This window comes from Panthera tigris, chromosome F2 (assembly GCF_018350195.1).
Source record: "Panthera tigris isolate Pti1 chromosome F2, P.tigris_Pti1_mat1.1, whole genome shotgun sequence".
Taxonomy (NCBI): Eukaryota; Metazoa; Chordata; class Mammalia; order Carnivora; family Felidae; genus Panthera; species Panthera tigris.
The window spans coordinates 11,199,970-11,215,084 of NC_056676.1; positions in this window are offsets into that span (position 1 = coordinate 11,199,970).

Sequence of the window (15,115 nt, forward strand, 5' to 3'; positions counted from 1 at the left end):
TGATTCTGGAACGTAATTTCATGATGTGTCTGTCCTCCATCCCTAATCAGAAAGATGCTGTGTTTAGTATTTATTCTTCACTCCTCCTTTGGCTTTTATTTTATTTTATTTTATTTTATTTTATTTTGGAACAGATGTCATTTGCTTGCTTGCACAGTTCCCAACCTCTCTCTCCACTTTACGTAGTTTATGAATTAGCCTTATACACAAAATCCCGGAGGACGAGGCAATGATAGATGGGGTGTGAGGTTCTAGCCCCTAAAATGACTGGATAGCTTTAAATACTAGCATTAGTATTTAATGCACATAGTGGGAAACCACCACATTTTTTTTTTTCAGGAGTAAAGTAACTTCTTAATAGCTACGTTTAATTAGACTAACCTACTGGTGATGTTTGAAGTGAGTTGATTTCATGACGAGTCTAGACATCACCTAATTTGACCTAGGGGATGAGCCTTTTAATTTCTGTTCCAGTTTCTGCTGTAACCGGACATACATAAAATCTAATGTCACACTCGGTTTAAAGATACTATGACTAGTTAGCTAAATGTTCCTTTTGCTTGTGTATAATTTTTATATCTTCTGTTTTCCATCGCATACATTTGTCAGTTATGCTCATGTCTTCATTAATTTATTTTTTTCATGCAATTACGCTTACCATGCAAAGGCTCTTTATATTTAACCAGTTAACTTGTAGAGAGGGCTAAGCTAGCAGTATTGTACTAATTATGGTATTTGAAATAAGAATGATGTTTTAATGTATACCGATCAATTTCCACAGTTAAATCTATTGCGTAAAATTCAAAGGCCAGATTATATTGGGAACTTCAGTAAGCAAACATTATTCTATCATAATTTTTAAACAGATCTTTCATTTTCTGAGACTTAAGAGCTAGGATGCTAAGCCTAGTATGCTAAATATTGTATTCTGTACTCCATTTAGACTTTGATTTGGATTTAAAATTCAAAATCACTTCCATCATTTCTATCCTTGTGAGTGTGTGCCTGTGGGGATATTAAAATAGAGAAAGAGCTACTTGGAGAGATGAAATGATTGAATTTGATGCCTAAGGCCAGAAACCTCATTTTGCTTATGTTAATATGTAGAACTTTCTGCACTCCAATTCATGGCTAGTAAATGCTTTTTCTTGATTTTTGTAAAATTCAGCATCGTATATCCCGGTTGAGAACCTTATTTCTTTTGTTACAAATAGTGCTAGCAACCCATCTCAATCTACTTTCTATTAGCATAGCCCAATTATGAAATCGTTACACATGATTATAGAAAATCTAAACCTATGTGTTACTTTTTCTACTGCCATTTTATTTAAGATCGCAGATTGAAGCTATTGTAATCTTAGGTAAATCAGTAATTAACTTAGCAGAGAGCTAGAATATAGACATAAAATTATAAGACCTAGAAGGCATTTTCAGGGAAGAATTTTAATAAATATCTAGCAGGATATAATCCTTTTCAAAGAAGTGCAAATATTCTCAGTGTCTCACCATGACAAGGTAACGTTAGAAAGACGACATTTGCTTATATTGTCTTTAAATGAACTAGATAACGTATCCATTTCAGTAAACCCCTACTGAACACCAACTTCTTGGCATTCCAAGATGAATAATATAGTGTCTCAGGCTTAAGTGAGTTCAGGGCATATTGGGAGGAGAGGAGAGAAATTTGCAAATATGCGATATTTGTAATTCAAAATAGTAAATGTAATGAATACACTTAAAAATGATGATAAAAATACAGAGGCTAGAATACAGGCTTGAGCCAATCATAAACAAAGCTTTCCAAAGAGAAAAGATACATGTGACAGAATCCACCAGCAGAGAATTAGGGTCAGATTATTGCAGGCAGAAAGACAATCGTATGTGTGTAGGTTACGATTCTTGACAGGGTACGTCATGTTTTAGTTACGGGGGGCAAAGAAAGATGATGACCAGGGCAGAAGGCTGGAGCGGTCAGAGGCAGAGGATGACAACAGATAAGTAAGGCAGATACATATCATGTAGGAACGTAGACATCATGCTGAAGTGTTTAGGTTTATGAGTAGGAAAGTAATTCAATGAGGCTTCTGCTCTAGCAAAACGACTGGTTTGGCAATGTGGACGAGGAAACGGAGTTGAGTTCCTCGTCATTCAGCCATTCAGCGAAGACTATGTTTGAACTCAGTCAAACTTAGCATGCAGCGGCGATAGCATCACCTGGGCTGGCTGACTGATGTGTTACGGGAAATGAAGACAAACGAAGAGTTAGATGTGATACTTGCCATCTTCCTGCTGATGGTGACGTTGCCATCAATGAGAGCAATGACGGAGGAGGAAGATTTGAGGGCTAATGAGTTTTGGGGTGTCAAAGTATTGGATGTGTTGTTTCTACACCTTCTGCAAGAGACGTAAGATTGTGCAGAGTAATAATTATAACCATTTATTATATATGGGTTTGTAACACGAAAAGATAGGATATATGTCTAGCAGTGATATAAAAATGGTGAAGAGGGGTAGAATTATTAACGGTGTCACAGTTGTGACTCATACAGGAGTTTAGTAAGGATAAACCTGAGGTAGATTCTGATATGTTTAGATGTACATGCTAAGTCTTACAACAACCACTAAGTAAAGAATTTTTAAAATATAGTGAAATAATGATTAAAAAATTAAAATATTACAACTAGACAATGTTCCCCTAATGCAGTGAAAGAAGGAGTAGGAAGATGACATAAGACATGTAGAAAAAAAATAAAATTAGAAATGTAATCCAACAGTGTTAATAATAGTATGAAATACGAATGGATTAAACAATTCAGTCAAAAGGCAGAGATTGTCAGAGTGAATAAAAGGCAATATCCAACTAGATACTCTCTACAGGAGGCACACTTTAGATTCAAATATACAAGTAAGTTGAAATAAGAGGATATTAAAAGATATACCATGCAAGCCATAACCTTTTTAAAAAAAAATTTTTTAATGTTTATTTATTTTTGAGAGAGACAGAGCACAAGCAGGGGAGGGGCAGAGAGAGAGGGAGACACAGAATGTGAAGCAGGGTCTAGGCTCTGAGCTGTCAGCATAGAGCCCGACGCAGGGCTCGAACCTACGAACCGTGAGATCGTGACCTGAGTTGAAGTCGGATGCCCAACCGACTGAGCACCCAGGCGCCCCAATGCAAGCCATAACCTTAAGAGAGCTGGGGTGGCTATGGTACTATCAGACTATAAAGAAACTTTTAACATTTTAAAATAAAAATGTGAGTAGAGGTAAAAAGGGGACTTTTTATAATGATCACAGTCAATCCATTCACCAGGAAAGACCAAACTATGGCTCATAAAATAAGTCTTAATCAATTTAAGAAGATTGAAAGAATAAAAATAACAGTTGAACCATGAATTAATTAAGAAATCAAAATATAAATATTAGGAAATACTCAAATACTTGCAAATTAAGCAGCAAGCTAATATATAACCCGTGGACTATAGACAAAAATTTCAAGATGAATTAGCAAATATTTTCATTTGTATTTGTTTATTAAAAAATATTTTTAAGTAAACATCACACACACGTGGGGCTCAAACTCTTAACCCTGAGATCAAGAGTTGGCCCTACTGACTGAGCCAACCAAACACCCCAAAAACATTTTTAAATTAAGGGAAAAAATTCTATTACATTCAAATGTGTAGAATACATCTAAAGCACTGTCAGAGAAACATTTATACCATAAAATGCTCAGATGGGTGAAGAAAAAGGCATAAAATCAATTATTTAAGATACTACCTTCAAAATTAGTAAAAAGGGGAACAAATTGAACCCAAAGTAGAAGGAAAAAAATTGGTAAGATCAGAAAGCAAGAAAAAAGGTAACCAGAAAGCCCGTAATTTTGGCTTGTAAGAGCATGTAAATTTTGGCCAACTACAAAGTTAGTGGGCTAACAGTCCACATAAGACCACTCTAAATTCTGACACCTATTACAAATTTGGAGGTTTCCCAAAAGCTCTCTTAGTTTTAATAATTTTCCAGGACTCACAGAACTCACTGAAAGCCCTTAAAGTTACACTCAGGGTTGGGGTGTATTTTAGAGAAAAGAAACACATTAGGAACAACTAAGAGAAAAGCACATAGGTGGAGTCCAAGGGAAGTTACCAAATGTGGAACGTCCATGCTTTTCTCTCCTGGTGGAGTCACGGACATGTTACTGTCCTGGCATCCGTGTAAAGCAATACACACAGAGCACTGCTGACCAGGAGAGCCCACGTGAGCCAAGGTGTTCAGAGTGTTTGTTGAGGTTCAGTTACCTACTGCCCATGTAGCCTTCTTTTGATCTAGTCTTCTTGGAAGTTGGGATAACACTGAACAGTTTCCAGTTTCTTCAGAGGGCAGGCAGACCCCACATCGCCCAATGACCCACTGTAAGTCATACTGTTGGATTTTATGGTGTCCAAAGCTCAAAGACAAACGAAGACACTTCTCCCAGACAGGATATTCTTGGGAAATACAGGTCCAAGTAGCAAAGGACAAAGGTCAGACCTCTTTCTGGGTGAAATTAATTCTTCGCTAAACAACAGAGAAGATCAATAGGGAAAATACCGTATCACTGGTAAAAATCTAGCCACGTTCGTCATCACAAAAGAACAAAGGCACAAATTACCAATATTAGGAATGAAAGAAGGGACATTATTACAGGTCTATACCTATTAAAAGGATAAAATGAGAATATTGTAAACAGTTTTAATGCTGGCCTCATAAAATGAGTTGAGAAGTGTTCTCTCATCTCCTATATTCTGGAGGCTTGTATAGACTTCGTATTATTTCTTCAGTAAATATATGGTAGCCATTCAGGACCAAAGATTTCTCTTTTGGGGTGCCTGGGTGGCTCAGATGGTTGAGTGTCCAACTTTAGCTTGGGTCATGATCTCCGGCTCATGGGTTTGGGCCTTGCTTTGGGCTCTTTGCTGACAGCTCAGGGTCTGGAGCCTGCTTGGGATTCTGTATCTCCCTCTCTCTCTGCCCCTCCCCACCTCGTGCTTTGTCTCTTTCTGTCTCTAAAAATTAATGAATAAACTTAAAAAAATTGTTTTTCTCCTGGTAGCAAGTCTCACAAAGAGATGTGCCTGATTTCAATACTCATTATAATAAAGTTTTAGTAGTCAATGCAGCATGGTATAATCATCATCTTAGACAAACGTATGGAATAGAATAGAAACCATAAACAAACCTGTACACATGTAGACAACTGATTTTTGACAATTGTGCAAAAATAATTCTATATGAAAGGGTAAACTGAACAAATTTGTGAACTACTTAAACAGCCATGTGCAAAGGAAATAATTAAGCTCAACTATTACCTAAATTCACATAAAATAAATAGCTCAAAATGTGGCATAGATCCAAACTTCAGAGCTGAAACTGTAAAACTTCTAAAAGTAAGTGTGAAGAATATCTTAATGATCTTGAGTTTGGCAAAGATTTCTTAAATATGACGTAGTAAGCAAAAATCATAAAAGAAACCAATTAGGAAATTGGATTTCATCAAAATTAAAGAATTCTGCACTTCAAAGTTACTATTAGGACGATGAAAAGACAAACCATGCACAAGGTAAAGTACTTTCAAAACACATCGCTTGAAACTAATAGAACACTGTATATTAACTATATTTCAATTAAAATAAAATAAAATTAAAAAATATTCCTGATAAAATACCTTTCTCTTTGTCTATATTAAAAATTGCAATTCAACAGTAAGATGACAATCAATCTGATAAACCACAACAAACACTTGAGGAAATAAATCAGAACTCAAGCTTTCCTATAAAAGAAAAGACCGTTGGGGTGCGTAGGTGGCTCAGTCGGTTAAGCATCCGACTTCGGCTCAGGTCGTGATCTCACAGTTCGTGGGTTCAAGCGCCACGAGGCTCGGGGCTGACAGCTCAGAGTCTGGAGTCTGCTTCAGATTCTGTGTCTCCCTCTCTCTCTGCCCCTATCCTGCTCACACACTCTCTCTCTCTCAACAATAAATAAACATTAAAAATTAAAAAAAAAAAAAAGAAAGAAAGAAAAGACTGCCAAGGAAGCATATAAAAAGTTGCTTAACATTATTAGCCACTATAGAAAGGTGACTTAAAACCACAATGAGGTAACTCTATGCATCTATTAGAATGGAAAAATAAATAAATAAATAAATAAATAAATAGATAAATAAAACACACACGCACACAAACCAAACAAACAAACAAACAGACAAACAAAACAACTCAATACCCTAAACCTGACAACACCAAATGATGGTAATTATCAAGAGAATCTGGAACTTTTATATATTGTTGGTGGAATGCAAAATGGTGCAGCCACCATGACAAGCATTTTGAAAGTTTCTGACAAAGTTGAACACCCACTTACTCTAGTGACCTAGGGGTTCTACTCATAATTATTCGCCCAAAGGAAATGCACTCAGATGTTCATAGCAACTTTTTAAAATAATAGACAGAAATAAGAAACAACTCAAATGTCCAGCAACTAGCTAGACAGACAGACATTCAGTAATACATCCATAGATTGGCATTGTATTCGTTTGTTTGCTTGTTTGTCTGTTTCTAATTGGGGTAAATTCACATAGCATAAATTAGCCATCTAAAATGGAGTAGGGGCGCCTGGGTGGCCCAGTTGGTTAAGCGCCGACTTCCGCTCAGGTCATGATCTCACGGTTCTCGTGAGTTGGAGCTCTGCATTGGGCTCTGTGCTGACAGCTCAGAGCCTGGAGCCTGCTTCTGATTCTGTGTCTCCCTCTCTCTCTGCTCCTTGCCCACTCATGCTCTGTCTCCCTCTGTCTCTCAAAAATAAATAAACATTAAAAAATTTTTTTTAATAAATAAAACTAGACTTTTCAATCTTTTTGATTTGGGTTAATCTACCCACTGTGAACTTGTCTTTTATGTTCATCATATGGCTGTGAGGGGAGTAGAGATCGTTTGAATTTCATTGATACTTATTAACTTTCCTCTTTGTGGGCATTATAACCATCTGAGGCTTTCAGTATGAAGTTTTGCGTCTCAGGACCAAGGGCTCTTTTCCTGTTAGTCTTTTTGGATCATCTTCGGAGATCAGTATTCCATGCAGTGACCTTTTCCCACATGCTGACATTCAGGATGGCCTTGCCTTCTTTTTGCAAATCACCTAATACCTCAGCTTCATGTCAGTAAAGTTATTGAATAACCAATTTACACTGTTTTGAGGACATGAGAGATGTCAGAGTACATGGTTGCTAACTCCCTTCTCCTTAATCCCTCCCTTTCATCTGAAACCCTAAGTACGTTGCGGTCGTGGTGAGACATTGAAGATCTGTGACATCTTGGCTGACTCTGAAAGCTGGTCCCACGCCATGGAGTCAGGACGTAGTGCCTGTTTAGGCTGAGCACGTTTTCCGCCTAAACTTCTCTTGGGTTCTCTGGACTTAGAAATAAGGTGTTTAGATCGTTCCCTACGGAGACTTCCCCTGACACTCTCCAGAACTGAAGGTGCACGCTTTCTTCTGTAGGAGCCGAAGTATTGATGAGGTTTTGATTGGAGGGTATGGGTAGGTCCTCACCATTTGGCCATGACCTCAAGCTGTATTGGATTTGGAGACATGAACTGCTGCTAGCAGAGAACCAAAGTTACCCTTTCTCAGGAGACAAGGTCAAGAGGGGTCCGGACTCAGCAATTCAGTGGAAATCTACACCTCAGGGTAGGAAAAGTTAGAAAATCCACCCCCCACCAAAAAAAAAGTACAACTCTCTAATCTTTACATCCATGTCACTCTCATTTGCTCTAACTCACATTGAGCTATCAAATTTTGTGGCAAGCTATAAACTTGTTGAGTCATTAGCCTGCCTGGTTAATGGAGGAAAACTAAATTCCTGTTCCTGCATAATGACACTTATTCACTGTAGACATTTGCATCACTGGGAAATGATAAAACCTCATCCTTCATAATGAAGTTCTGGGCTGACAAAGAGGAAAATATAGTGTTGTGGGACAACTATGAATATAAAACAAGCTTAATAAAGAAATAGTGACAAATTATATTATGCAAAATGTAATGCAATAAAAAATGTTACTAACTCATTGGAAATGTCATAAATAATCTAAATAGTTTTTGACTGTCAAGGCCTTGAAAAATATATTCCTTTAAAAATGAGGTGCAGAAGAGATGTCAATTTAATTGCCATCATATTTTGACAAGCTTGGAGATTCCTGTATTCGGCTTATTTGCTAAATTTAGATACTTGCTCAAGTTGAAATGAAGGGAGGAGCACAATTAGCCAGTTCTGCCATGTTATTGTGGATTTGGCAAGAAAGCTGTCAGAGCTCTCAAGCTACAGGGTTGTTGCTTTGGTTTTGGATCAATATTTGGATGATGTCGTAATCGGTTAGACAAGTGCATCGACACAAAGTAGGCGAAGTCTCGGATGTTGTACTTGAACCCTGAGAAAAGACAATCGTCAAATGTAGATTGTTACTTCTCAGCCATCCAGCCATCCTGCATAGCTTTTAGTTAGCTTTTGTCCTTTTATTTTCTATGTTGCGAAAACTCTTATCTGAGGCCAAGAGGGGCAGCTAAGAAGTGGAGACACGACTTCAACATCTATGGTATCTGTAAGAGGATTTTAAAAAAAGTTTTTGCTACTGGTTCATTAGGAAAGGGAATATCATCTGGTCTAGCCTTGGGTCTTGCACAGATTTCTGCCCGAGCTGCCAAGGATGGGGCCCCTGCCTCCACCATGCAAGAGCTATCGCAAAGTCTCTTTTCATGTGGGTCATAATGCAGAATATGAACTAGAGAAGAAAGGAACCACCATTCAGTTTATGGTGCATTGCCTTCCTCCTATCACTTCTCTCTCTTAGCGTATTTTGTGGTGAAAAATTGGACTTTTATAGGAGCTCTTTCTTTCCTAGGTGTGGTTGAGGGTTGATCATTGAACATTTGGCATTTGGCCCCAGAGACTGCATCGCTCAACCAGCCACAGCTTTCTTTCCCACCAAACCTTCTCAAACCTGCTCTCCAAGCAGCTACCACCCATCCACTGGACCTGGTGTATAAGAGGAGGCTAATTTGTCACTTGACTCTAGATGGTAGATTGCCATCCCAAGTCATGTATAAGAGTTAATTCCCTGTGAGACGCTGGGTTGACATTGATATGTATATATACACATATACATATACATATATATATCCCACTTTGAACTTTTTTGACTGTTTACATGTATTCCCAAAGCACACTTTAAACTCTCTTGCTGAATTTCCTTCATTATTTTTAGTGCTCCTGAAAATATTTCTAGAATAATTCATTCTGTTTTCCCATATTTGTCTTGGACCATTGTCACTGACAATCTTCATGCCGTTGTCTTCAAATGAACTCAGAGATGATTGTGGATAAGCTTATTAAAAATAATTTTAATCCTTCAAGTTCTTCTGATGCTATCGTTGGTACTTCTGCATTTTTCCAATGTGAAGAATTAAAACTTATATTTTGCAAAAGATGTTTTTAAAAGAATGAGAAGGCCGCAGACTAGGAGAAGATATTTGTTAAAACACGTATCTGATAAAGGGATTTTATCCGAAATATGTAAAGTACCCTTAAAACCCAACAGTAGGGGCGCCTGGGTGGCTCGGTCAGTGAAGCGTCCGACGTCGGCTCAGGTCATGATCTCACAGTTCGTGAGTTCGAGCCCTGCGTCGGGCTCTGTGCTGACAGCTCAGAGCCTGGACCCTGTTTCAGATTCTGTGTCTCCCTCTCTCTCTCTGCCCCTCCCCTGTTCATGCTCTGTGTCTCTCTGTCTCAAAAATAAATAAACGTTAAAAAAAAAAACCAACAGTAAAACAAACCAACAAACAAAAAGTCTTAGTTAAAAAATGGGCAAAATATATGAATATTTTATTCATATATATGAATATATATGAAAAAATATATATGAAATATATGAATATATATATGAAAATATATATGAAATGTATGAATATATATATGAAATATATGAATATATATGTATATATATGAAATATATGATATATATGAAAAAAATATATATATATAGCAAGTAAACATGAAAAGGTGTTCAATATCACTTTTCATCAGGGAATCGCGAATTGAAAGGACAAGATGCCACTACACATCTGTCAGAATTAGCAAAACCCAAAGCACTTATAGAACCAAAAGCTGGTGAAAACGTAGTTGACAGTTTGTTTGTTTGTGAGGCTCAAGGAAGAACAACAAGAACTGATATTCAAGGCTGGTGGGAATACAAAATGCCACAGCCACTTTGCAAGATAGCCTGTCAATGTCTTACAAAACATAGGCTTAGCATACAATTCAGCAATCACACACCTATGTATGTACCCAGCTATATTGAAAATTATAGCAGATTTATTTATTTATTTATTTATTTAGGGAGAGGAGCAGCGAGACAGGGAGAGAGAATTCCAAGCAGGACCTGTGCTGTCAGAGCAGAGAGCCCGACACGGGGCTTGATCTCATGGGGTGAGGTCATGACCTGAGCCGAAATCAAGAGTTGGATGCTTAACCACCTGAGTCACCCAGGTGCCCCATTTATAGCGTTCATACTTGCCAGAATGTGGAAGCAACCAAGATGAATAAACAAAATGTGGTACGTCCATGCAACGTCATACTATCCAGGGCTAAAAAGAAGGGACTATCAAGCCATGAGAAGATACGGTTGAATCTTAAACGCATAGTCCTACGTGAAAGACGCCAGGTTGAAAAAGGTACTTACTATATGATTTTAGCAAACTAAGACTCTGGAAAGGGCAAAAGGACGGAAACGGTAAAAGGATCAGTGGTTGCCAGAGGTTATAGGGGAGAAAGGGAGGGATGCACAGGTGGAATTCAGGGGATTTTTTAGGGCATTAAAACCATTCTGTATGGTACTTTAATGATAGATAAATGACATTATGCATTTGTCAAACCCCATAGGACTGTACAAAACAAAGAGTGACCTCTAATAGGAACTGTGGATTTTAGTTAATAATAATGTACCAATATTGATTCCAGAAGTACAACAAACGTACCATACTATGGCAAGATGTTAATAATAGTGGCTATTGTGGGCAGGTGGGTGGGGAGAGGGGGTACATAAGAAATCTCCATACTTGCTGCAAACCTAAAATCGCTCTAACAAATAAAGTCTATGAAAACAACGACAACCAAAACCTAAAGTAATATGTTAGGTTTTTTTGATGCTGTGATTATTATTTCAGCTATTTCTTCAATGTGGTCTGTTTCACTGGATTTTTTTTTTTTTTTTTGAGAGAAAGAAAGCAGGGGAGGGGCAAAGGGAGAGGGAGAGAGAGAGAATCTTAAGTAGTCTCCACGCCCAGCTTGGAGCCAGTTGAGAGGCTGGACCTCAGGACCATGAGATCACTACCTGAGCCGAAATCAAAAGCTGAGTCCTCAAAAGACGGAACCACCCGGGCACCCTGGTCTCTTTTATTTTTACTCATCAAGTGTGGAGTGCTCTTTGACTTATTTTTAAGCTGTAAATTTGTATGCACAAAACGGCATCCTTTTAGTGTAGCTAAATACTGTTTAGATATCATTCTTCTAGGGTGTAACAACTTTAATTCTAATTACGTATAGTTTTAAGAGTGCAGTATGCAACTATGACGATATGACTTAGATACATAAAATATTTATAAAGAATGTGCAATCAGAAACTATGAAGCGACTGTAATTGACTTCACCCTTTCACTTCTTGTCAGATTGAGAATTGTCCTTACTGATTGATGCAAAGTGATGTGCAATAATGTGTGATTGATTGGAGAGCATTTTGTAGGGAAGGACATGATGAGTAACCGCCATCCCAATGGCAGCGGAGTGTTAGATAGGCTGACGGCATTGGTTAGCTCTGCTTCTCGCCTTCGATGTTTCACCCTCACCACTCATGACAAGTATAATTCCACACACTGTATCGAATAAGTGGCTTAATCATTGCTTGTTGGGTAATAATGGCTAACGTTTGAGGACTTGGAACGAGTTAGGCACTGACAGAGGGCTTGGCGTATATACACCATTTAATCTTAATCATAGTCCTATGAGGTACTTGCTTTTCCTGTTCCCATTTTACAGATGACAAAACTAAGTCACGCAAGGTTAAGTAACTTGCCTAAGCTTTGAGAACCCAATGAAGGACTGAACTGTGATTTGACCTTGGGCAGACCCTCTGGTGTGCATGCTGTTCTCTACACTCCTCTTAGCAATAGAAATTATAGATGCAGGTGCTAAAACCTTGACTTAAAAAATATGCAAACTTGCGGCACCTGGGTGGCTCTGTCTGTTCAGCCTCTGACTCTTGATTTCTGCTCAGGTCATGGTCTCAGGTCGTGAGACTGAGCCCCACGTCGGGCTCCATGCTGGGCATGGAACCTGCTTAAGATTCTCTCTCTCTCCCTTTCCCTCTGCCCCTCCCTCTGCTCTCACGGGCCCTCTCCCTCTGTCTTAAAAAATTATATGCAACCTAATTTGACTTCTCACTTTGGACAGCTGACGTTCAAAGTATTCCTCAAACCCTCACTTACCGACCCTGGTTGGTCTTGTGTCTGCACAGGTAAGCAGATGGCATTATTGGCCACTAACTGACTTGCTCAGGCTCAGCCCCTAGAGCACTTTGTCCTAAACTTGCTGGGTGACCCAGCACACTTGATTTAGGCTGCCTTTCTGCATCTCTGCGAACAGGCCTGGCCCGAGGGGAGCTACTTACATTACAGTGCTCCTGGAAGAAAAATGAGATCACCAGATATTTCTGAGAAGGGCCAAGGTGGACAGACAGACCCATGGGAATCATGAGTACAAGAAAATACAAAAGAAACCACTTATTTATTGGTCAAAGCTGGTTTTTCGTTAATACTTTTAAAGACGATTCGCACGGAATTTTAGTTTTCCACGTGTATCCTCCGCAAACTGCTATATATTTTAAACTTTTTACAGATTGCTAGTTATATATCAAACAAACGTATCTGGCGGAGACCTTTTCACAAGACGGAAGAGATTGAAATTCTTTTTCGTGATAAATTGGAAGAAACTGCAAAACAACTGGGAACAAATACTGCCGCTTTTTTATTGTCTAAAGTTCGCAGAATTCAAAATGTAATCTTCTCACTGCTCCAGCGGCATACAAAACGTGCCGAAATGTGAAGGAGGTGGCCAGTATAAAAATGGATTAGAGATCCTATGAAATCAATGAACAGCATAGTCTTTGTGCAATTATTTTCACTTTCCCTTCTTAAAACGTGTAATGGGGTAAAGTTATACATATCAACTTCCTGCAATTTACTTGAATTGAGTTATCTGAATTTTAAATGGCAAGAGAGATGCCGAACTGTAAAGATAGAAAGCTATTTTACAGAAGATGGCCATTACCATAAATTTTAAAACTTATGATCACAGACTCTTAAGAATGAGTTTGAAACCAAAGACGACAGGGATTTTTTTTTTTTTCCTGTGGGTAAAGGGATGAGACCATTTTGAATATTAAAGAAAAGAGATGTGCAGAATGTTAAGTGAGAGGAAAGTGAGTTTATAGCCAGTTAGTGGGTACAAAATAGCTGCCTAATTCAAGGGTTTTTTCTATCTACTACCAAAGAGCTGTTCTAGATTTGTCTGGACCATAACTTTGTATTAAGGGAATCATCCTTGGTGCTCCTCATACAAGAGACCATGTTATTACACCTGATATATTCTTCACTCATAAGGAATGTTCTATGAAATTATCTGGGGAGATAGCAAAGCAAGGCTGCCTTGAGGATGATAACACACAGAAAGGAGAGCTGATTATTTGGTCCCCAAGTTGATGTTTGGAACAGCAAGGGAAGATTTATTTTACCGTGTATTCAGAAACATGCTAGGATTATAAAACAATGTGGACTTTGACCTCACATGACTCATTAGTTGTGAAACTGAATTCATATGGGTAGTAAAATTGAGACAGATTTTGATTGGTATAATCCTGAGAACAAATTGGAAAAGAAAAACAAAAAGACAGAAACTGTATAAAATAAGTAAAATTCTTTAAAAAAAATAGAATAACGATGTTCGCTATCGACAGAATTGTACAAGTACACGGAGCAAACAATTTTCTAGAAACTTACTATGGCTTATAAAGTTATGTGTAATTACGTATCATATTCATCTGTTCATATCTGTATGTACAATTCTCATTGGACTCGTGAATGAAATGGAATTAGGTGAAAACATGGGAATGGATGGACTGCACTTAGGAAAATGTCAAATGTGATTATCTGCTCACCTATGTTAGGACTGTGTCGTATTTGTGTACATCATCTATATTCTGATTACTCTAGATTGCTTTCTGAGAGAGCGATGTGATCCATTTTACTCCTATACAACAGAAAACTGGAAAAGTCAAAGTAGTGACTTGGCCCTGTTTACATGGTCAGTGCTTGAAATTCTCTGGTTGATTGAGTTGTAGTCAAAAAGCTGTCCCGGCAGCTGCCTGTCCTCTCCCTGGGTGCATAGAAGGAGCGTGAACATTTCTGAGCCACCCCAACCTACTGCACGCCCAAGTTCTCCATCATGGCCAACATTTTGGCTCAACAGACGTCAATTCCCGCCTTTTACAACCTGAATTTCCTGGCCTTTCACACGGCATATCAAAATACTCAAATTTGCTGTTATTTACCATTTGAATGTTGACAGCCGCTCAGCTCAGAGCATGTGGGCAGCCCGGCTCCTGCCGACAGAATGGCACCTATGTGGAAAATGTCAAGAGAAAGCACAGCTCACCCTGGTGGAGTGGGCTGGCCTCTGGTTTCACCGGTACCAGCTCTAAGCGACGACTCAAGACTTCCTCCCAGAGAAGCAAAATAGAGTCAGTTTTGGGGTCTCCCAAGCAATCATGTCCAGGAAGCAGTGAAAAGCATTAAATACGTCAACTCCATCATCACGTAATGTGAGAAATGGTAGAGGGAACCAATTTGTTTTTGCAAGACAAGCACCGGTGGAATAAATAAACCACCTCTCTCTTGTTTGCTTCTTCTTCTTTTTTTAAACTAAACAAAATTAGCAACTAATATACTATCTCTTGGTCTGTGTAAAATCACTTT